Source organism: Kogia breviceps, chromosome 1, assembly GCF_026419965.1.
Source record: "Kogia breviceps isolate mKogBre1 chromosome 1, mKogBre1 haplotype 1, whole genome shotgun sequence".
Lineage (NCBI taxonomy): Eukaryota > Metazoa > Chordata > Mammalia > Artiodactyla > Physeteridae > Kogia > Kogia breviceps.
This window is the reverse complement of record NC_081310.1, coordinates 32,615,406-32,631,568: the sequence shown is the minus strand read 5'-3', so window position 1 is coordinate 32,631,568 and position 16,163 is coordinate 32,615,406. Positions and strand designations below refer to the sequence as shown.

General features: G+C 43.4%; 1 long non-coding RNA gene across 1 annotated transcript in view; it reads left to right on the top strand.

Annotated features, from left to right (window-relative positions):
* The window catches only part of LOC136794204 (uncharacterized), a 32,613-nt gene extending 21,115 nt beyond the window's left edge, over nt 1-11,498 (top strand). The window contains exons 2-3 of the long non-coding RNA XR_010840628.1: nt 2,345-2,433; nt 10,932-11,498. This is a non-coding gene — a long non-coding RNA (uncharacterized lncRNA). The remainder of the gene's footprint in view (nt 1-2,344; nt 2,434-10,931) is intronic.
* The last annotated feature ends 4,665 nt before the right edge of the window (nt 11,499-16,163 follow it).

Genomic DNA, 16,163 nt, shown 5'->3' with positions numbered 1-16,163 from the left:
AGGGAGAAAGAGACAGAGAGAGAGAAAGAGAGAATCAGGGAATGGCCCAGCTACAAGGTGAACAGGCAGCAGACTGCAGCTACAAAGATCAGCAGAGCAAACAGTGGCCAGGAAGACAAGGGACACTGCTGCAGAGACCAAAAGAGTCAGAAGATGTTCCAGGTCACGACAGGGTTCCAAGGTCCCTTTTGTAACACTAATACGAGTACCAAGTAAAGCCAAAACCCACCTCCATACTCTTAGCAGCCATCTTGAAGAGTTGCAGGTAAGGGCACCTGAGTCTAAGTATGTTTACTCAAAAAGGACAATTTATATTTCTATGTCACACTAAGCTTTGGAACTGAAATCTTTGCTTCTCAGCAGATGGAGTTTCTGAGAAAGACAAAATTAGATAATGATCCCCCCACAAAGAAAAAGAAGGAGGAGGAGGAGGGGGTGGAGAAGGGAGAGGGTAAAAAGAAAGAGAAGATGACAGGTGATGTAAGGAGGAGAAGAGGTAGAGGAAGGGGAAAAGGAAGAAGAAAACAAGAACCATCATTGCCTCCCACCTGGGATGCACTGCAAGTCAACTTGCACCTCCACTACAACGTCCTGGAAGCCACCATGCTACATCTGCTGTCAGCCCTGCCAGCCACTTCTCCTTCACTGAATTCTCAAAACACACTGGACTCTTTTCCTTTTCTCAAACCTGCCCTGGTCCCTCTCACCTCAGAGTGCTTCCTTATGCAGTCTATTCTCTCTGTCTCAAATGCTCTTCCGTCTCCCGACCACCACCCTATAGCCAGCTAACTTGACTCTGGCCCTTCCATCATTTTCCCAAGGAAACCATACCTGTACTTCCCTGGCCCTGCCTGCCACCCCTGCTGGCCCAGAGTCCTTTATGCTATGGTCTCACAGCTCTCTTCCCTGATGGTAATCATAGTGCTGTTTGATTGTACCACTGATTCTGCCTCCCCAATAGACTATAAACCCCATGCCGGCAGGACTATCTGTTTTGCTCACCGTTGCATCTCCAGTGTCTAACATACCATAGGCAGTCAATTAATCTGTGTTGAATAAAGTAACTGCTCAGTAAATGAATAAATAAATGAATAGCACCATCTGTCCAAATATGAGATGGGCTGCCTTGTGAGGAAAGCACCTCCCATCCTTGTGCATTCAAGCCCAGTGGGATGACTGCCATCAGAGATGCTTTAGAAGTGATGCCTGCACTAGATAGATGGTTGGAGTCTGTACCTTCTCATCCATCTCAGAAAGCTCATGTTTCTCTGTATTTAAGTGTCCTGAGAGCTGGGAGGACATGCTATGCAGCTTCCTCTCAGACCATGAGAGTGCCCAAGACACACGGGCCCAGTGTGTGCCTGAGACCAGAGGAGAGCTTTCTCCAAAACAAGATGGAGGGAATGAGCATCTGTCTGTGCCCCTGGTGGCTTTTCACTCTAGTCACCTGCAAGGTGGGGTGACAGTGTGATGGGATGGAGGGAATACCGGTGAGAAAGATCTCATAGACCTGAGTCAATTGAATTAATTTAAAAGGCACAGACACACTACTATATATTAAATAGATAACTAATAAGACCCACTGTATATAGCACAGGGAACTCTTTACTCTGTACTGGCCTATATGGGAAAATAATCTATTGATAAAAAAGAGTGGATATATGTATACGTATAACAGATTCACTTTGCTGTACACCTGAAACTAACACAACACTGTAAATCAACTATACCTCAATAAAAAATTTTTTAAATAAAAATAAAAGTAAATAAAAGGCACAGAGCAGTAAAGTGACTCAGAGGGTAAACTCCACACATTTGTCTCCTTGACTTTATTCCCTGCTGACTATAAGCTATTTTGCAAGAATATGGACGCCCGCAATTGCACTGCCCACTACCATGTTTTGCGTGGTAGATGCTTAACATACATCCAATACATAAAAGTGAGTAGATCAACCTTCATCACTGAGGGTTTGTTGTTGTTTCCTCATCAGCTGTTGCCGTCGCTCAAGGTGGTGTGTGTGTTTTGTGCGCACGTGTGTAAATGGAGTGCATATGTATGGATGGGGATGGGAATACAGAATTGAGGCACCAACTTGTTTGCAGCATAGCAAATGTTTTAAGTCAGAATCAGCAGCAACATAGGTGTTACACATATGATGTGCAGAGAAAGACCCTCTTACAGGCATAGCCCACTACCCAAGCCCTAGTGCCTATATCTGTATCTGAAAGGCTAACAGGTTTTCTTCCTCTGGGTCTTGAAATATTTTGATTCTGAAAACCTTTATTAAAAGAAAAATGCTTTTGGACAGGGAATGATTTCCGCTTCTATCATTTGGCATTTTAGAAGGACCTGAAACATCAGACATGAGATGATGAGTGGAAAAAGGAAGGATAAGAGGACAGGAAAATCATCAGAGAGAGAAGCTGCCAAAGGTGAGCCTGGTCACCTTTAAACATCATTTTCACAATTTTGCTCGGGAGGTCCAAGGTATAGCTGCCCCTCCTCAAAAGAACACACTGCAGATCTCTGAGATAAATGGATGAGCTCAGGTTAGCTTAGATTAGAAGAAAAAGTGCTGGACTCCCTTGAGGTTTTTCTGATCAAGGACAGCAAGCCACATCTTGGGGGTTCTGTGGCATCAGACTGTTGCAGCCTGGGCACCTCCTGGATGCAGTGGCAGATTAGGCCACCTATGTATTACTGGAGGGATGGGGTCTGCATAACTGCTCCAGAGAGCTCAGGACCCAGGCAGACCCCACAGAGAGCCTGCAGAGTGTAGTGTCCAGTTTTGGGAGGACCCAGGGAAGTGGGTATAGAGACGGAAATGAAGGATGGAGAGTGGGAAACAAAGAAAGAGAGAGACAGAGAGAGAGAGAGAAAGAGGAGGGCAGATTAAGCGTCTGGAAAATTTCCGCAGTCTCACGGCTTTTGCTGCTTCAGTGCCTGGATGAGTCATCAGCTGGTTGCCTAGGCGACAGCTATTTTCCTTCTGCTGCTGATCAATTTCACCTGTACAAAAGTCCCATGAAACTGTGAGCTGTGAAGATAATATACCCGAGTCACAGAAAGTCCTGTCAAACAAGGTCTGCATTTCAAGTATTCTGAGCCAGACCTTATGTGTCCTTAATCATCGACCTCTGTACCCCACCCCAGGCCCCAACCCCATCCCCCCCCACTCTCTCTCTCTCTCTCTCTCTCTCTCTCTCTCTCTCTCTCTCTCTCTCTCTCTCTCTCTCTCTCTCTCTCTCTCTCTCTCTCTCTCTCTCTCCCTCTCTCTCTCTCTCTCTCTCTCTCACACACACACACACACACACAAATGCTCACACAGACACACGCACAGGGTGATGGGCCAGGACAGGGCCAAAGGCAGGAGGAGACTGTCAACTGCCTTATCCTAGTCAGCCTGGAGATCATAACCGCGACCTCACTGTCTTCCCTTAGAGACACAGTGGGTATGTGGTCATTCTCATTTCATTTCTCCAAAAACTTCCCTGGACAATGAAATAAAGCCACAGAGGGCAGTCAGGGGCAACATCCTCTGAGCTATGCCCTGCTGTCTGCACCCCTGGTTTCAGAGCAAGGGAGAGTGGCTACCGTCTCCACGCTAAGTCCTCCCAAAGACATCACTCTCTCCTTTCCCTACTTTATTTTTCCTGTTAGCATTTGTCACTACATACTACATACTAAATATGTAATTGTTTTGCCTTCCCCACCAGAGTGTATGCTGCTTTAGGGCAGGAATTTTATTTTTCCTACTCACCACTGCATTTTTATCTCCTAGCCTAGCTCATCATCCTGCACATAGTAATTGCTCAGTAAAAGTTTGCTGAATGAATGAATGAATAGAAATGTTCATTAGACCACCTCACAGATAAGGCCACCCTAAAAAAAATTCAATCAATATGACCAAACCCCCTTCTGAAAGGACTAAAACCCTTGAGACTTCTGCATTACAGGCAAGATAACACCCACATTATGACAGATTATGAAATTGTCACAGTTTCTGTTTTTTCCATTCTACCTCCACCATTTAGGGCATAAAGAACATGAGGAAGATCTTATAGAAAAAAGGATCCAAGTCTCACATACAATGTAGTCATCTCATAGCATGAAGCTGATAGAGCTGCCAGGACTATTTACATATTACTAATAATCACTAAGGGCTTACAAGGTGGCAGGCACATTACATGCACTTTTTGTTTCATTCTCACAACAACCCACATGGGAAATATTTTATAATTCCCATTTTACAAGTGATGAAACAGACTAAGAGAGGTTAAATAACATGCCCAAGTTACACATGCAATATATGATCACGATTCAAGCCCAGATCTGCGTTCTCAGCCGGAATCCAGTATTGCCTCTCTGCTTACCACAACTCTCCACTTGTCACTCTTGCCCTTTTGGTGACATTTTCAGCCCTATTTTTCTCCTTCAAGCAGACCAGGATGTCAATTTTAGCCTGAAGTGTTTTGCACTTATACTGTGCTTCCTCATTTCCCAAGTATCTTCATATAAGTTATATCATTCAAGCCTCAAAACAATCCTATAGAGCAGATAGCATCATTCCCACATTTCAGATGTAGAAAATGAGAAAAGAAAAAAAAAAGGTTAAGTGACTTGCCTGAAGTCGTTTTACTAATCAGACACGGGACTTGCACATTGGCACTCAGATGGTATTCCCACTCCAGCCCAGATGTGCTCTGGAAAAGAGCATCTAAGGGCCCTCCCACTGTGATTGGCCCTGGGCCCTGACCACACCCTAATTTGGCTCTAAGCCCCCACCAAACCTCAGAGCTGTCCCAGAAAAGCCTCAAGCTGGCAAACATTGATCCACCTTGTCAGCTAATCTAGACAGAGCCTGCTGGGGAACCTCGGGGACCTCGCCCCAGAAAAGCAATCTAAGATTTCAGAGGAAATCTGAATATCTAAGAAAGAGTCCAAATGTCATAGCTTAATTTAGAAAGTAATGCCAGATACTTGTAACTAATTTTATCCTCACTCTTTCCTTGTCCTGATCCCCTTGCTTCAGCCCATTCCCTACCCACCCCCCTTCCCCTTCAAAAAGAAATAACCTTGCCTCACCCACCATAAAATAAAAATGCTTTAAATTGTAGCTTTCTTGACATGATTCTGAAAAATAAGTTCACAAAAGATCCTTACCAGTTCTTCCTGAAAATAGTGCCAGGTTAGGAGGGAATGAGTAATTGGAAGAAACAGAATTAGAAATTTTAATCCAAACTCTTCTAAGATGTGTCAAGGCTAGCCAGCAACCAACAAGCCCATAAAATGAAACATGTTAATGATCTGCAAAAATGGTGAGTCTTGCCTTAAGTGGTTTCTGTGAAAAAGTCTACATGCCTGCCTTAGCCATTCTTCTTTTTCAGTATGGCTTCATTTCTCTAGGACTTGTTGGACAATTTTACTGTCTAAATGAAAGCCATGTTTTTTCTTCCATGTCTGAGCCCACGTGTTTTATACATGTGTCTGCATGTTTGCATCAGTGGGAGCTGGACTGAGTGAGGACCTACCACGTGCCAGGCACTTTCCATATGTAAACTCATTTATACCGCCAGTGGGTCTGTGATTGTAGTATGATTGCCAGGATTGTTTTCCTTTTACAGATGAAGAAACTAAAGCTCAAAAGAAGTTAAGGAATTTGACTAAGAACATACAACAACAACTAATAAAAGTAATCACAGCAATTGACCTAGTATAGTAACTGGATATCAGCATTAAAAACAACAACAAAAATAAAACAAAAACACATCCACACATTTGCTCGTTACTTTTACTTCAGCACAAGACTACTTTATTCAATAATTCTAACTGAACATCAACACTAAGTGACCAGGGAGATAAAACTATGTTGAATCCTTAATGACCTTTTTCCCCACTGATGAGATCAATAATGACAATGAAGTATTCATCCTAATTTTGTTTTGGCCAAAATTGATTCTCACTGTTTAACCTTCAAAAGCACTGTTATATGTCAAAATCATTTACAAATCAAGTCAGAAAACTTTTAGATTTTTATACCCACCCATCCCCTCAACCATGAGGGAAGGGTGATAACTATTTGTTATGTTTCCAGAAATAAGTCATTACATTAATTCTAATGATGATATGAAGCCATATTAGAGTATTTGAACAATCTACTTGAAAAGTAGATTGCATGTCCACTGCAGTGTTATTTACAACCACCAAGATATGGAAGCAATCCAAGTGCCCATCAATAGATAAATGAGATGAATGGATTAATGAATGATGAATGAATGTGTGTGAGTATATATATACACCCATACATATACATGATGGAATATTGCTCAGCCATAAAAAATGAAATCTTTCCATTTGCCACAACATGGACAGACTTAGAGGGTATTATGCTAAGTGAAATCAGTCAAACAGAGAAAGACAAATACCATATGATTTCACTTATATGTGGAATTTAAAAAACAAAAGAAATGAATAAACATACCAAAACAGGAAAAGAGTCGTAGATACAGAGAACAAACAGGTGGCTGCCAGAGGGGAGGGGAGTAGAAGGAGAGAAAAAAAGGTAAGGGAGATAAGAGGTACAAACTTCCAATTGCAAAATAAATGGATATGAAACATACAGTGTGGGGAGTATCATTAATAACTATGTAATACCTTTGTCTGGTGACATATCATAACTAGACTTATCATGGTGATCATTTTGAAATATATAGAAATATCAAATCACCATATTGTATAATAGGAATTAACATAGTGTTACAGGTCAATTATACTTCAAAAACAAACAAACAAACTCATAGAAAAAGAGATCAGATTTGTGGTTACCAGAGGTTGGGAGAGGAGGAATTAGATGAAAGCAGTCAAAAGGTACAAATTTCCAGGTATAAGATAAATATATTTTCCCATTTTTTGTGTGTATGTTCTCATTCATTTTGTGATTAATTTATATGGACATTTCCCTGCAGAAAATGCAAGTTTTATTAAATGTAAATGGCATATGTTTGCTTCCCTTAAAATATTAGGATTTTAAATATGGTGACCTCAAGCAGATCTGGGAAAGCTCAAAGACAGGACAAAAAAAAAGTGAAAAAAATCACTGGAAGCTGTGGTCTTGGCTAGGTAGTATTGTGAGAGCAAAGGATGTATGTGGCCAAGTGAAGAGAAGTGAGACTACAGAGGTAAGCAAAAGCGAAACCTTGAATGGCTTTGCTAAAGAGCACATCCAGAAAAATCCACTAGAGGGTTTTCATCCAGAAAATTACATGATCAATTTGGAAACTGAAGTTAAAAACATGACTCAATCAGCAGTATGATGCTGTACTGGAGAACAGAAAACACTGATGGCAGGAAGAATGTTTATAGTGACCCAAGTAAGAAGCAATGAAAAACTAATCTAAGGCCACATCAGTGAGGATGGAGATGTGGTAATGGATACAGGAGAGGTTAGAGAGAAAGACTATAGAAGGAAGTACAAGTAAGTAAAAAGAGCCATCCTTGAAGATGACAACAAAGGGGAGGCCTAAGACGCCACTTAAGGGGAGAAGAAACGTAGGAGAAAGTGCATGTTTGGCCAGGGATTTAATATATTGAATGTCTGATTCCTCTGTACGTTCTAGTAGAGCTATCCAGTAGAACTCAGTGGTATTAGAACGTCAGAGGAAAGTCTGGCTGGAGATAACTCATATGCATCAGTGGAAGTTGAAGTTGGCTCTAAATGAGGTCACACACCGTCAGGGTATGGAGTAAGAAGAGAAACATTGGGCTTCCCTGGTGGCGCAGCGGTTGAGAGTCCGCCTGCTGATGCAGGAGACACGGGTTCGTGCCCTGGTCCGGGAAGATCCCACATACCGCGGAGCAACTAAGCCCGTGAGCCATGGCCACTGGGCCTGCGCGTTCGGAGCCTGTGCTCCGCGATGGGAGAGGCCACAGCAGTGAGAGGCCCGCATACCGCAAAAAAAAAAAAAGTTTTAAAAAAAAAAAAAAAAAAAAAAAAGAAGAGAAACATTGACATTTAGGTGGGCAAGTGTAGAGGCTTCAATGAAGGAGATAAGCTTAGGAAGGACCCAGGAAAGAGAGACACCTTGGAAGTCAAAGGGAAAGAGAATTTCAGAAAGGAAATTGTCCACACGGTTAAAGATTGCAGAGGCTAAAAAGTGCCCTTTGTTCTGCAGAGCACTGGTGACTCAGTTTCAGTGCAGTGGGGAGAACAGAAGCCAGAATGGAGCAGGTTCACGAGCTGAGGCAAAGACTGCAAATACAATCACTGGTATTTGAGTGCTCATTGTCCAGCAAGCAGGTCTCAATTTTTTAAATTATAAAACAATATCCCATATGATATAACGTTCGGAAAATAAAGAAAATTGAAAACTCACCCATGATTTATAGATCTTGACAAAACCACTGTACATGGTCAATTTTTTCCCAGTCTCTAACAATGTGAATACGCCTCACTTTCAAGTACCATCTCTTAAGAAACCTGAAGGTAAAAACCTTCAAAAAGCCCTACATGTCCACAAAATGTATTTATAGCTTCCCTCAAATATTTCTCTTAATTCGAAGCATCTTTGCAAGAACATGGCACTAAGTAACAGTCCTCAAACTTAAAACTGGGGCCATGTGTTGTTCATAATATTTCCAAACTTAAACTTGTTTTCAGACCCTTTAGAAACTTAATTCCAGAAGAGTCCACAATCTGACTCTTCAAGAGTATCTTTACTGGGAGCTCAGCCAAGCTCAGAGGTCCCAGGGCTCCTCCCAAGTTGTTGTGGATTCAGGTCACTGGAAAGTGGAATAGATGCAGGCAATCATCCCACATCAGATAATTTACTGATTAGAAGCAACTTCTTTCTACCCAATGCCTCAGACCAAACATTCTCCAGTTTCTCAAGTCCTCAAAGCATCCCTAACTAGGTAGCCTTGCTGGAGAGTGAGAACTCTTCATACCTTTTCAATGCAGCTAAGGAACCACTCATCTAACCCAGCATCCCAATTTACAGATGAGCAAATCAAGGCCCAGAGAAGGAATATGATGTCCAAGGTCATACAGTTAATGGCAAAACCAAGACCTCCTAACTTCCAGGGCTTTCTCCTCTCCCATTTTGGAGCTGCCTGTCTTACCTTATGTTTCGCACTGACTGCTCACTGGATGATACACTCCTAGGAGACCATCAAACCATTCTAACCCTGTATCACCATGACCCTGAAAATCAGGCCATATTGTTTTTTCATCTATATCCTCTCTGTCCACTTCCTGATTAGAAACTTAGAATTTAGGATTAAAATTTTAAATGGTCCAGAGGAGCTGGGTAAACAATCATTAACAAACAATGAAGCTTAATTGCATTTGATCCTCAGCTGGTCCCTCCTGAATTCATAAGCAGAGGCTTATAATTCCTTTATCACTAGAAACAGGGAGAGAAGCTAGAGGGATCTGCAGTGCTCTGAGGAGAGCAAGCTCGAGTTCCAGCGGGGACTCTTTAGGCAACATGCTTTCAGTGAGCATCTACTGAGTGCCTACTGTGTAGCATACTTGGAGCCTTGCATGGGGAATGCAAAGGCTGTTCGTCCCCAGTCTTGGTCATAAAGGGGTCTATTTTGCCCACTCTGACCATGGCTGAATAAACTTGGATAAAGCTGAACCTCTTAAGCAGTCCTATCTGGAGTCCTTAACTCTAACCCAACCTGTCTTAGGAGTCCCGTGACCATCTCTGAGCCTCCAAATGAAGATAAGAGCTGAGAGAACCAGGGACAAAAGGCAGAGGCATAAATTCAATGATTGAGCGGTAAACAGTGCCCATCCTGGCCAAAATTTAGCTTCTTCTCTACCCTTTCGTTCCTCCTCTTCTCTCCCCTCCAAAGACACCTACCAAATCCCATACCCAACAACCACCTCCCCTCACTCTCGCCCTTGTTCTCTCTCTCTCTGTCATAGTGATTTCAAAGATGTATGCTGTGTGTTTTTAATCAGGTTTCTTAACTTCTCTGAGCTTCCATGTACTCATATGTAATAACACTCCATTAATAGGACTATCAGAACAATTAAATAAGGCAATGAGTAAAAGGTACCTATCACAGTGCCTGGCACTAAACAGTTCTCTGTAAATATTGGTCGTTACCATTACTATTGTTGTTTTCTGGTATGACTATTATCCCTTCCCTTAATGGTACTACTTTTCCTTGGAATATTTGTGTTCAGTTAGAGATAAAGAGCCTTTAAAACCAAGCAATGGAGTTCCTAATGGTGGGGCTTCAGACCAAGAGAAGAATAGTGAGCAGGGGTCCTTCACAGGACCCTCAATCTCTCCCTGTAAGTAGCACCCACTTGGGGCTCCCCAAAGCTACTCTCCATAGCTGGGCCTCCTCCCTGATGCTGACTGCATCCGCTTCTCTACACTGAGGGCTCCCAGGCTCTGCTGTTCAGGAACACGAAGCTGAACATCACGCACTACAGGGCAGAGACAGGACGTGCCTGTGTTCCCGCAGGGATCAGAGCAATAAAGCAGATAATCAAGAGCATCTGCCTTCAAGCAGAGAAGGGCTTCTCTTGCTGGCAACTAACTCTTAGTTTTGCTGGCTCTGCCTGACAGTCCAGAATAGCCTCGGTGAAACGCTCCAGGGCCTCATCTGTGATTTTATAATGAGGCCAGAAGATCAGACTGCTGCCACAAGAGTCAGGGCAAAAGCCAACAGGACTCAGAATTCCAGCCTACCTCCTAAATGTCTCTCATTTTCATCCTACGCCTCTCCATCCCTACAGCTGCTGCCTTAGCCAGGGCTCTTGTCATCTCTCCCCAGGTAAATAATAAACAACTCATATCGACTAAGTGCTTACTATGTGCCAGGCAATATATACTGCAGAGTTTGCATGCAATTTCTCATTGAAACGTCAAAATAACCCCATGAAACAGAAATTATTGCTCCTATTTTGCAGATAAAAGAAAATGAAGCTGTCCAGAGAAATGAACTTGACCAGCACTTTTGCCTTCGTATCCCCAGCCTGCGGCCTCCTTCCCTGCTGCCCTCTCCGCATGCCCATTGCCACCCACTTCTGACCAACATCTCTGCCATGAGTCCCTCCCTCCTCCACCTGTCTGCCGTCCACTTCTAAGAATTCCTTCCTAAATCATAAATCTGACCATGTCACTCATACACTGAAAGTCCTTCAAAGCCTCCCTGTTAGGCCCAAATAGAGTCAAGACTCCCTAAACTGGCATTCTAGACTCTTCCCAACCTTATTCCAATACACCCTTCCAGTCCCATCTCCATCTCCCTTCCACAGGCACCGGCCACAGGAAGCCACAGGCCATTCATCAAAGGCTCTCTGCTTTCACCCCTCCATCCTCCACGCACACCACCCTCCTCTGCAGAATGTGGCTTTCCCCATCTTCTGCCTGGAAAATGTCTATTCATATTTGAAGACCCAGCTCAAATGTCACATCCCCTGGGTAATCCTGCCAAACTCCCTCAGATCCTTTATTCTGTCCCTGGGATAGAGTCTCCCATCCCTTCCCAGTCTTTTCACTAATCTTTTACTGCATCAAATTGTGTGTAATTGCTTGTTGGGGGAAAGCCACCCTGAGGAGGCTGGGTGCCTTCCCAGGGTAAGGACTGTGGCTGATTTCCCAGTACCTGCCACAGGGCCTACTGCAGGGTAGTTTACTGAACATCTATTACACAGATGGATGGAGGAATCATTTATTTATTCATTTGGTTACCTAGGTAGTTAGTTTCTCATTGACAATGCACCAGGCACTACGCTAGGGCACTGGGGAGGCAAAGATGAATAAAAGCAAGAACTCCCAGGGGAGCCCCAGCTTTGGTCCAGTGCTTATATAACCAAGAGGTTTTATTGTTTTTTTCTTGACTCCCTTCCCAGAAAACAAATTAAATTGCAGAGGCTGCAGAATACCACCTAATTCCATCCTATTTAATCTAGACACCGCTGCCATACATTAACTGCCACACTGCTTGCAAAAAACTCAGCTGTCAGGTCTGAATCACAGTTTGTGCAAATAACCAAGTCAGATAGCTTGCAACTCTACTGGGATCCTAAATCCATCATGATATTAGTTCGTTAAGTTCTATGAATTCAATTAACCTTTCTGATTAATCATGGATCAATTCACCAAACTATGGTGACAAGAAAGTACTGAGGCTTAAGGTAGTTATTTCTCTAGAGACAAGAGCTCATAACATTGGGCCATGTCATTTCATTTGATCCAAATTGCAATCTTTGCTCTTTGTCTCTCTGAATTGTCTTGTTTGTTAATACGATAATACGATACTCAGTTCTCTAATTTTTTTTCTATATAAGTAGACCTCATTTAACCAGTATGATGATGACACTGGAAACACCTTCTGGGCAAAGATTCCACCTCTTTGACCCCTACAAAACCAACCAGCACGGTGCTTCTCCCACACACAGAGGTGACTCCAGAATTAGAAACAGCAAGAGGTGGTAAAGAATCTAGAGATCATCTTATCTGAAACCCACATTATACAGAGGAAGGAAAAGAGAGCCAGAGAAGGGCAATGACATGCCCAAGGACATGAGACTGAGCTGAGACCAGCACCCAAGTTTTCTAAACTCAGTTCATGATAACAGCAACATAGTAGCTACCATTTGTTTATTGCCATATATATCTGCTGATCTGTAAGCATCACGGGGCCAAATGCTACGAAGCTGACCTGTATTACAAGGCTAGGGAGACATAAATTCAAGTTCAGTGCTACCAAAGCAGCCCAAGTCTAGGGGAGCAGATCCTTAAGAGAAAAGAAGTGCAGAGAAGTGATTCTGAATTCTGGACCTCTTGCTCTCCAGGGAGCTGCTGATTTGTAAGCAATACACAGAAACCATTGTGCAAGGGGCTGATATACAAGGTAAAGATTTTAGCAGCCTCACAGTGCTATGAAGTCAAAACGTGGAGTTCAGGACCCACCAAACAGGTGCTCTGGGAAACACTCAAGATATTAGCTGGGACCCTTTGTATTAGTTTCCTACTGCAACAAATTACCACAAATATAATGGCTTAAAACAACAAATTTATTATCTGATAGTTCTGAGGGCTAGAAGTCTGATATGGGTCTTACTAGGCTCAAATCAAGGTGTTAGCAGGGCTGCATTCCTTCTGGAGACTCTAGGAGAGAATCTGTACCCTTCCTTTTTCCAGCTTCTAGAAGCTGCTCTTATTCCTTGGCTTGTGGCCCTTTCCTCCATCTTCAATGCCAGCAATAGCAGGTCAAGTACTTCTCATCAAACGTCACTTTGACCTCCTCTTCTGCCTCCCCCTTCCACTTTGAAGGACCCTTGTGATTACTTTGGGACCACCCAGAAAATTGAGGACAGTCATCCTATATGAAGGTCAACTGATTAGCAATTTTAATTCCACCTGCAACTTTCATTACCCTCTGTCATGTAATCTCATATATTCACCGGTTCCAGGCACTAGGAAGTGGACATCTTCTGTGGGGAGGGGCATTATTTTGCCAACCCACCCTCGAAGGGCTATCTCCAAGAAGTAAATGTAAATACAAAATAAACAGTCCTCACAAAACTGAAACACAGCTCTGAATCATCTCAATCCCAAACATGATTAAGGTGATGTGCCCCCAGTGTAACAGCCTGCCAGAGTCAAAACAGATTCTCTCTAGAGAAAGTTAACATCATCCAGAGCTTTTATAACTTCTCATATAAGATGTCCAGCATTCAAGATTACAAAACAGATCAATATACAAGACCATAAGCACTTGGTTTCTTTCTGCTTCCCCCACCAGAATGCAAACAACTTGAAAACAGGGACTACGTCCTATATGTGGTAGCCCTGACCTCATCCCAGGCTGTTGTGTATGATAGGTGCTCTGCAAACACATAGTGAGTGACTGACTCTAATGCCCATCACGGTTGCATGTCAGTGGAGAACATAGCTTAAAAGAAAACAGCTGGCACTGAGCAGGGGGCTTCAAAGCCAACATGAAATGCTCCTAAATCCTGTAGCACCCACAAGAAGGTCACAGCTCCTCCAGGACCAGCTTACAACAAACCATCTGTTAAAATAATAATAAAAATAATAACAAGGAGGAAAAAAGAAAACCAAGCAACTCATAACAGACAGAAGGGTCATTGTGAGTGGGCAGAGAGCTCACTCCTGGTGAGAGCAGAGATCAGATCAGTATCACACCTGATTTCCTGTGGTTGTATTAGTCAGAACTTCAATCCCCTCTAGCTCTTATTTATTTTGAATTTTTTTTAACGTTTCTACGAGACCTGACCCTTCCAAAATCCCTTCCAGGAAACTTGCTAAGACAGGGAAGAAGGGGGGAGAGGGTGGGTGGGTGGGAGCCAGGGCTGCTGGATGCAGATATGAAGGTTACATCCTTTGGCCGAAACATCAACCTCTGAGCCTGCACAGGGCTGCCACAGGCCGGAAAAGGAAGCACCTTGTTTCAACCTGTCAGCCATCAGAGGCACTTTTAAAAATTTTGTACAAAGACTTAATACGTGCTATTGTCAGCTCTGGACTGGTAACGTTTTAAGAAATATTCTAAATAGGAGAAATACCCATCGTTTATATGAGTACCTATTATGTGCCAGAGACTGTGCTAGGCACTTTACATGTGTTATGTTATTTATCCCTTGAAATGCCATTGTTATCATTTTACAGACAAAGATACTGAAGCTCAGTGACGTCAACTAATTGGGTCCGGATCACACAGTGAGGAAGTGGCAGAGCCACTGAGTCAGTGTGATGCAAATGCCCCTGTTTGGCCACCTCGAAATTCTGCCTCACCTTCATTCACGACTTCTTGTGACTGGCATATTTAAACTTCTCAGCCACTCAGAAAATGGAAAGAAAAAGAATATATTTGTGGAAGGTGGGTAGCTGAGAACTTTTAGGCTTTGAGTGGGCATTTTCCCCTTCTCTACCACACTGGCACATAATGTTGTCCACCTCTGCAATATTTCCAGAACCCTCCAGTCCTACAGTGGGACCCCTGGCTAATGGACCACATGATTCAATGAGACTTTTCATGTGAAGCAGGTGGAGGTGAAGAGGAGTGTTAGAGGGCGGATCAACAGTTTCCTTTTTTCTGAAACATAAAGGTTTTGTATGAAAAGAAAGAGTTTTTGGTCCCCCAGGTATCCTTCATATTATTCCAACATTATCCGCTCCCTTGAGCTGTTTTCACCCACGATTTGCATGAGCACTGGATTTTGAGGAATAGTGAGATTCATTTTTAACTCCTCGTCATCAAGAAGAGAGCCCTGAAATCAGCATTTGTGCCCAATGCTTCTCCGGTGAATTTGCCAAGGCAACGGCAGCCGCTTGTGACATCACCGAGGGAAGACACCTCCGCAGGAAAGCAGCCCTCGCCTTCTGGATCAGCGCTGTGCTGGGCTTTGTCAGATTTTATTCATTCCCCAAGCTTCTCTAGAGCTATAAGAGCTATTCTCCCACCCCTCCCCACCTCAGCAAACACAAAAAGAGAAGAAACTGCCTTTATTAAAAGTTCTTTGTCTCCCTAGTCACCCTCTGGCCAAAAGCATCTGAAAAACAAAACAAAACAAAAAACAGCAGAGGGAATCATGGAGGGGGCTCCTCAATAGTTCCCTGGCAAATCTATCTGTGACTTTGCTTTCAAATTGGAGAAGGAGGAAATGCATAGCAGAGAGAGGCTAGGGAACTTAGCAGAGCTGGAACAGAGGGTAAATCTAATCAAAGAAAGGTTAAGTATTTTTCTCCCCACCTGTGCTCACCTGGAGCCTCCATTAACATTAACGTCACCTCTGAGTAGAACCCCCCTCCCCTGTTGCTCAGTAAAGTACAAGGACTTCTCCCCACAGAGTAAAAGGGTAACCACTGGGCAGGGGAGAGGATGCCATTCTCAGCTCTGACCCTGGGCACACGTGGCTTACTGCCCACCAAAGTGCAGCGCTCCTCTTCCATGGGGAAAAGCTGTCTGGAGGAATGGCTACCCAGCCAAGGATATATTTCCCAGGGAAGCCTGCATCTAAGCCTCACGTGACCAGTTCCTACCAATAGAAGGGGAGCAAAAGTGACCCGGGTCATTCACAGGTCACCTGAGACCATCTCCACTCTCTCTTGCCCCTTCTCCTGGCTCAAGGTTAAAATGGCAGAACAGGAGAGTAGAAGGAGAGCGGGTC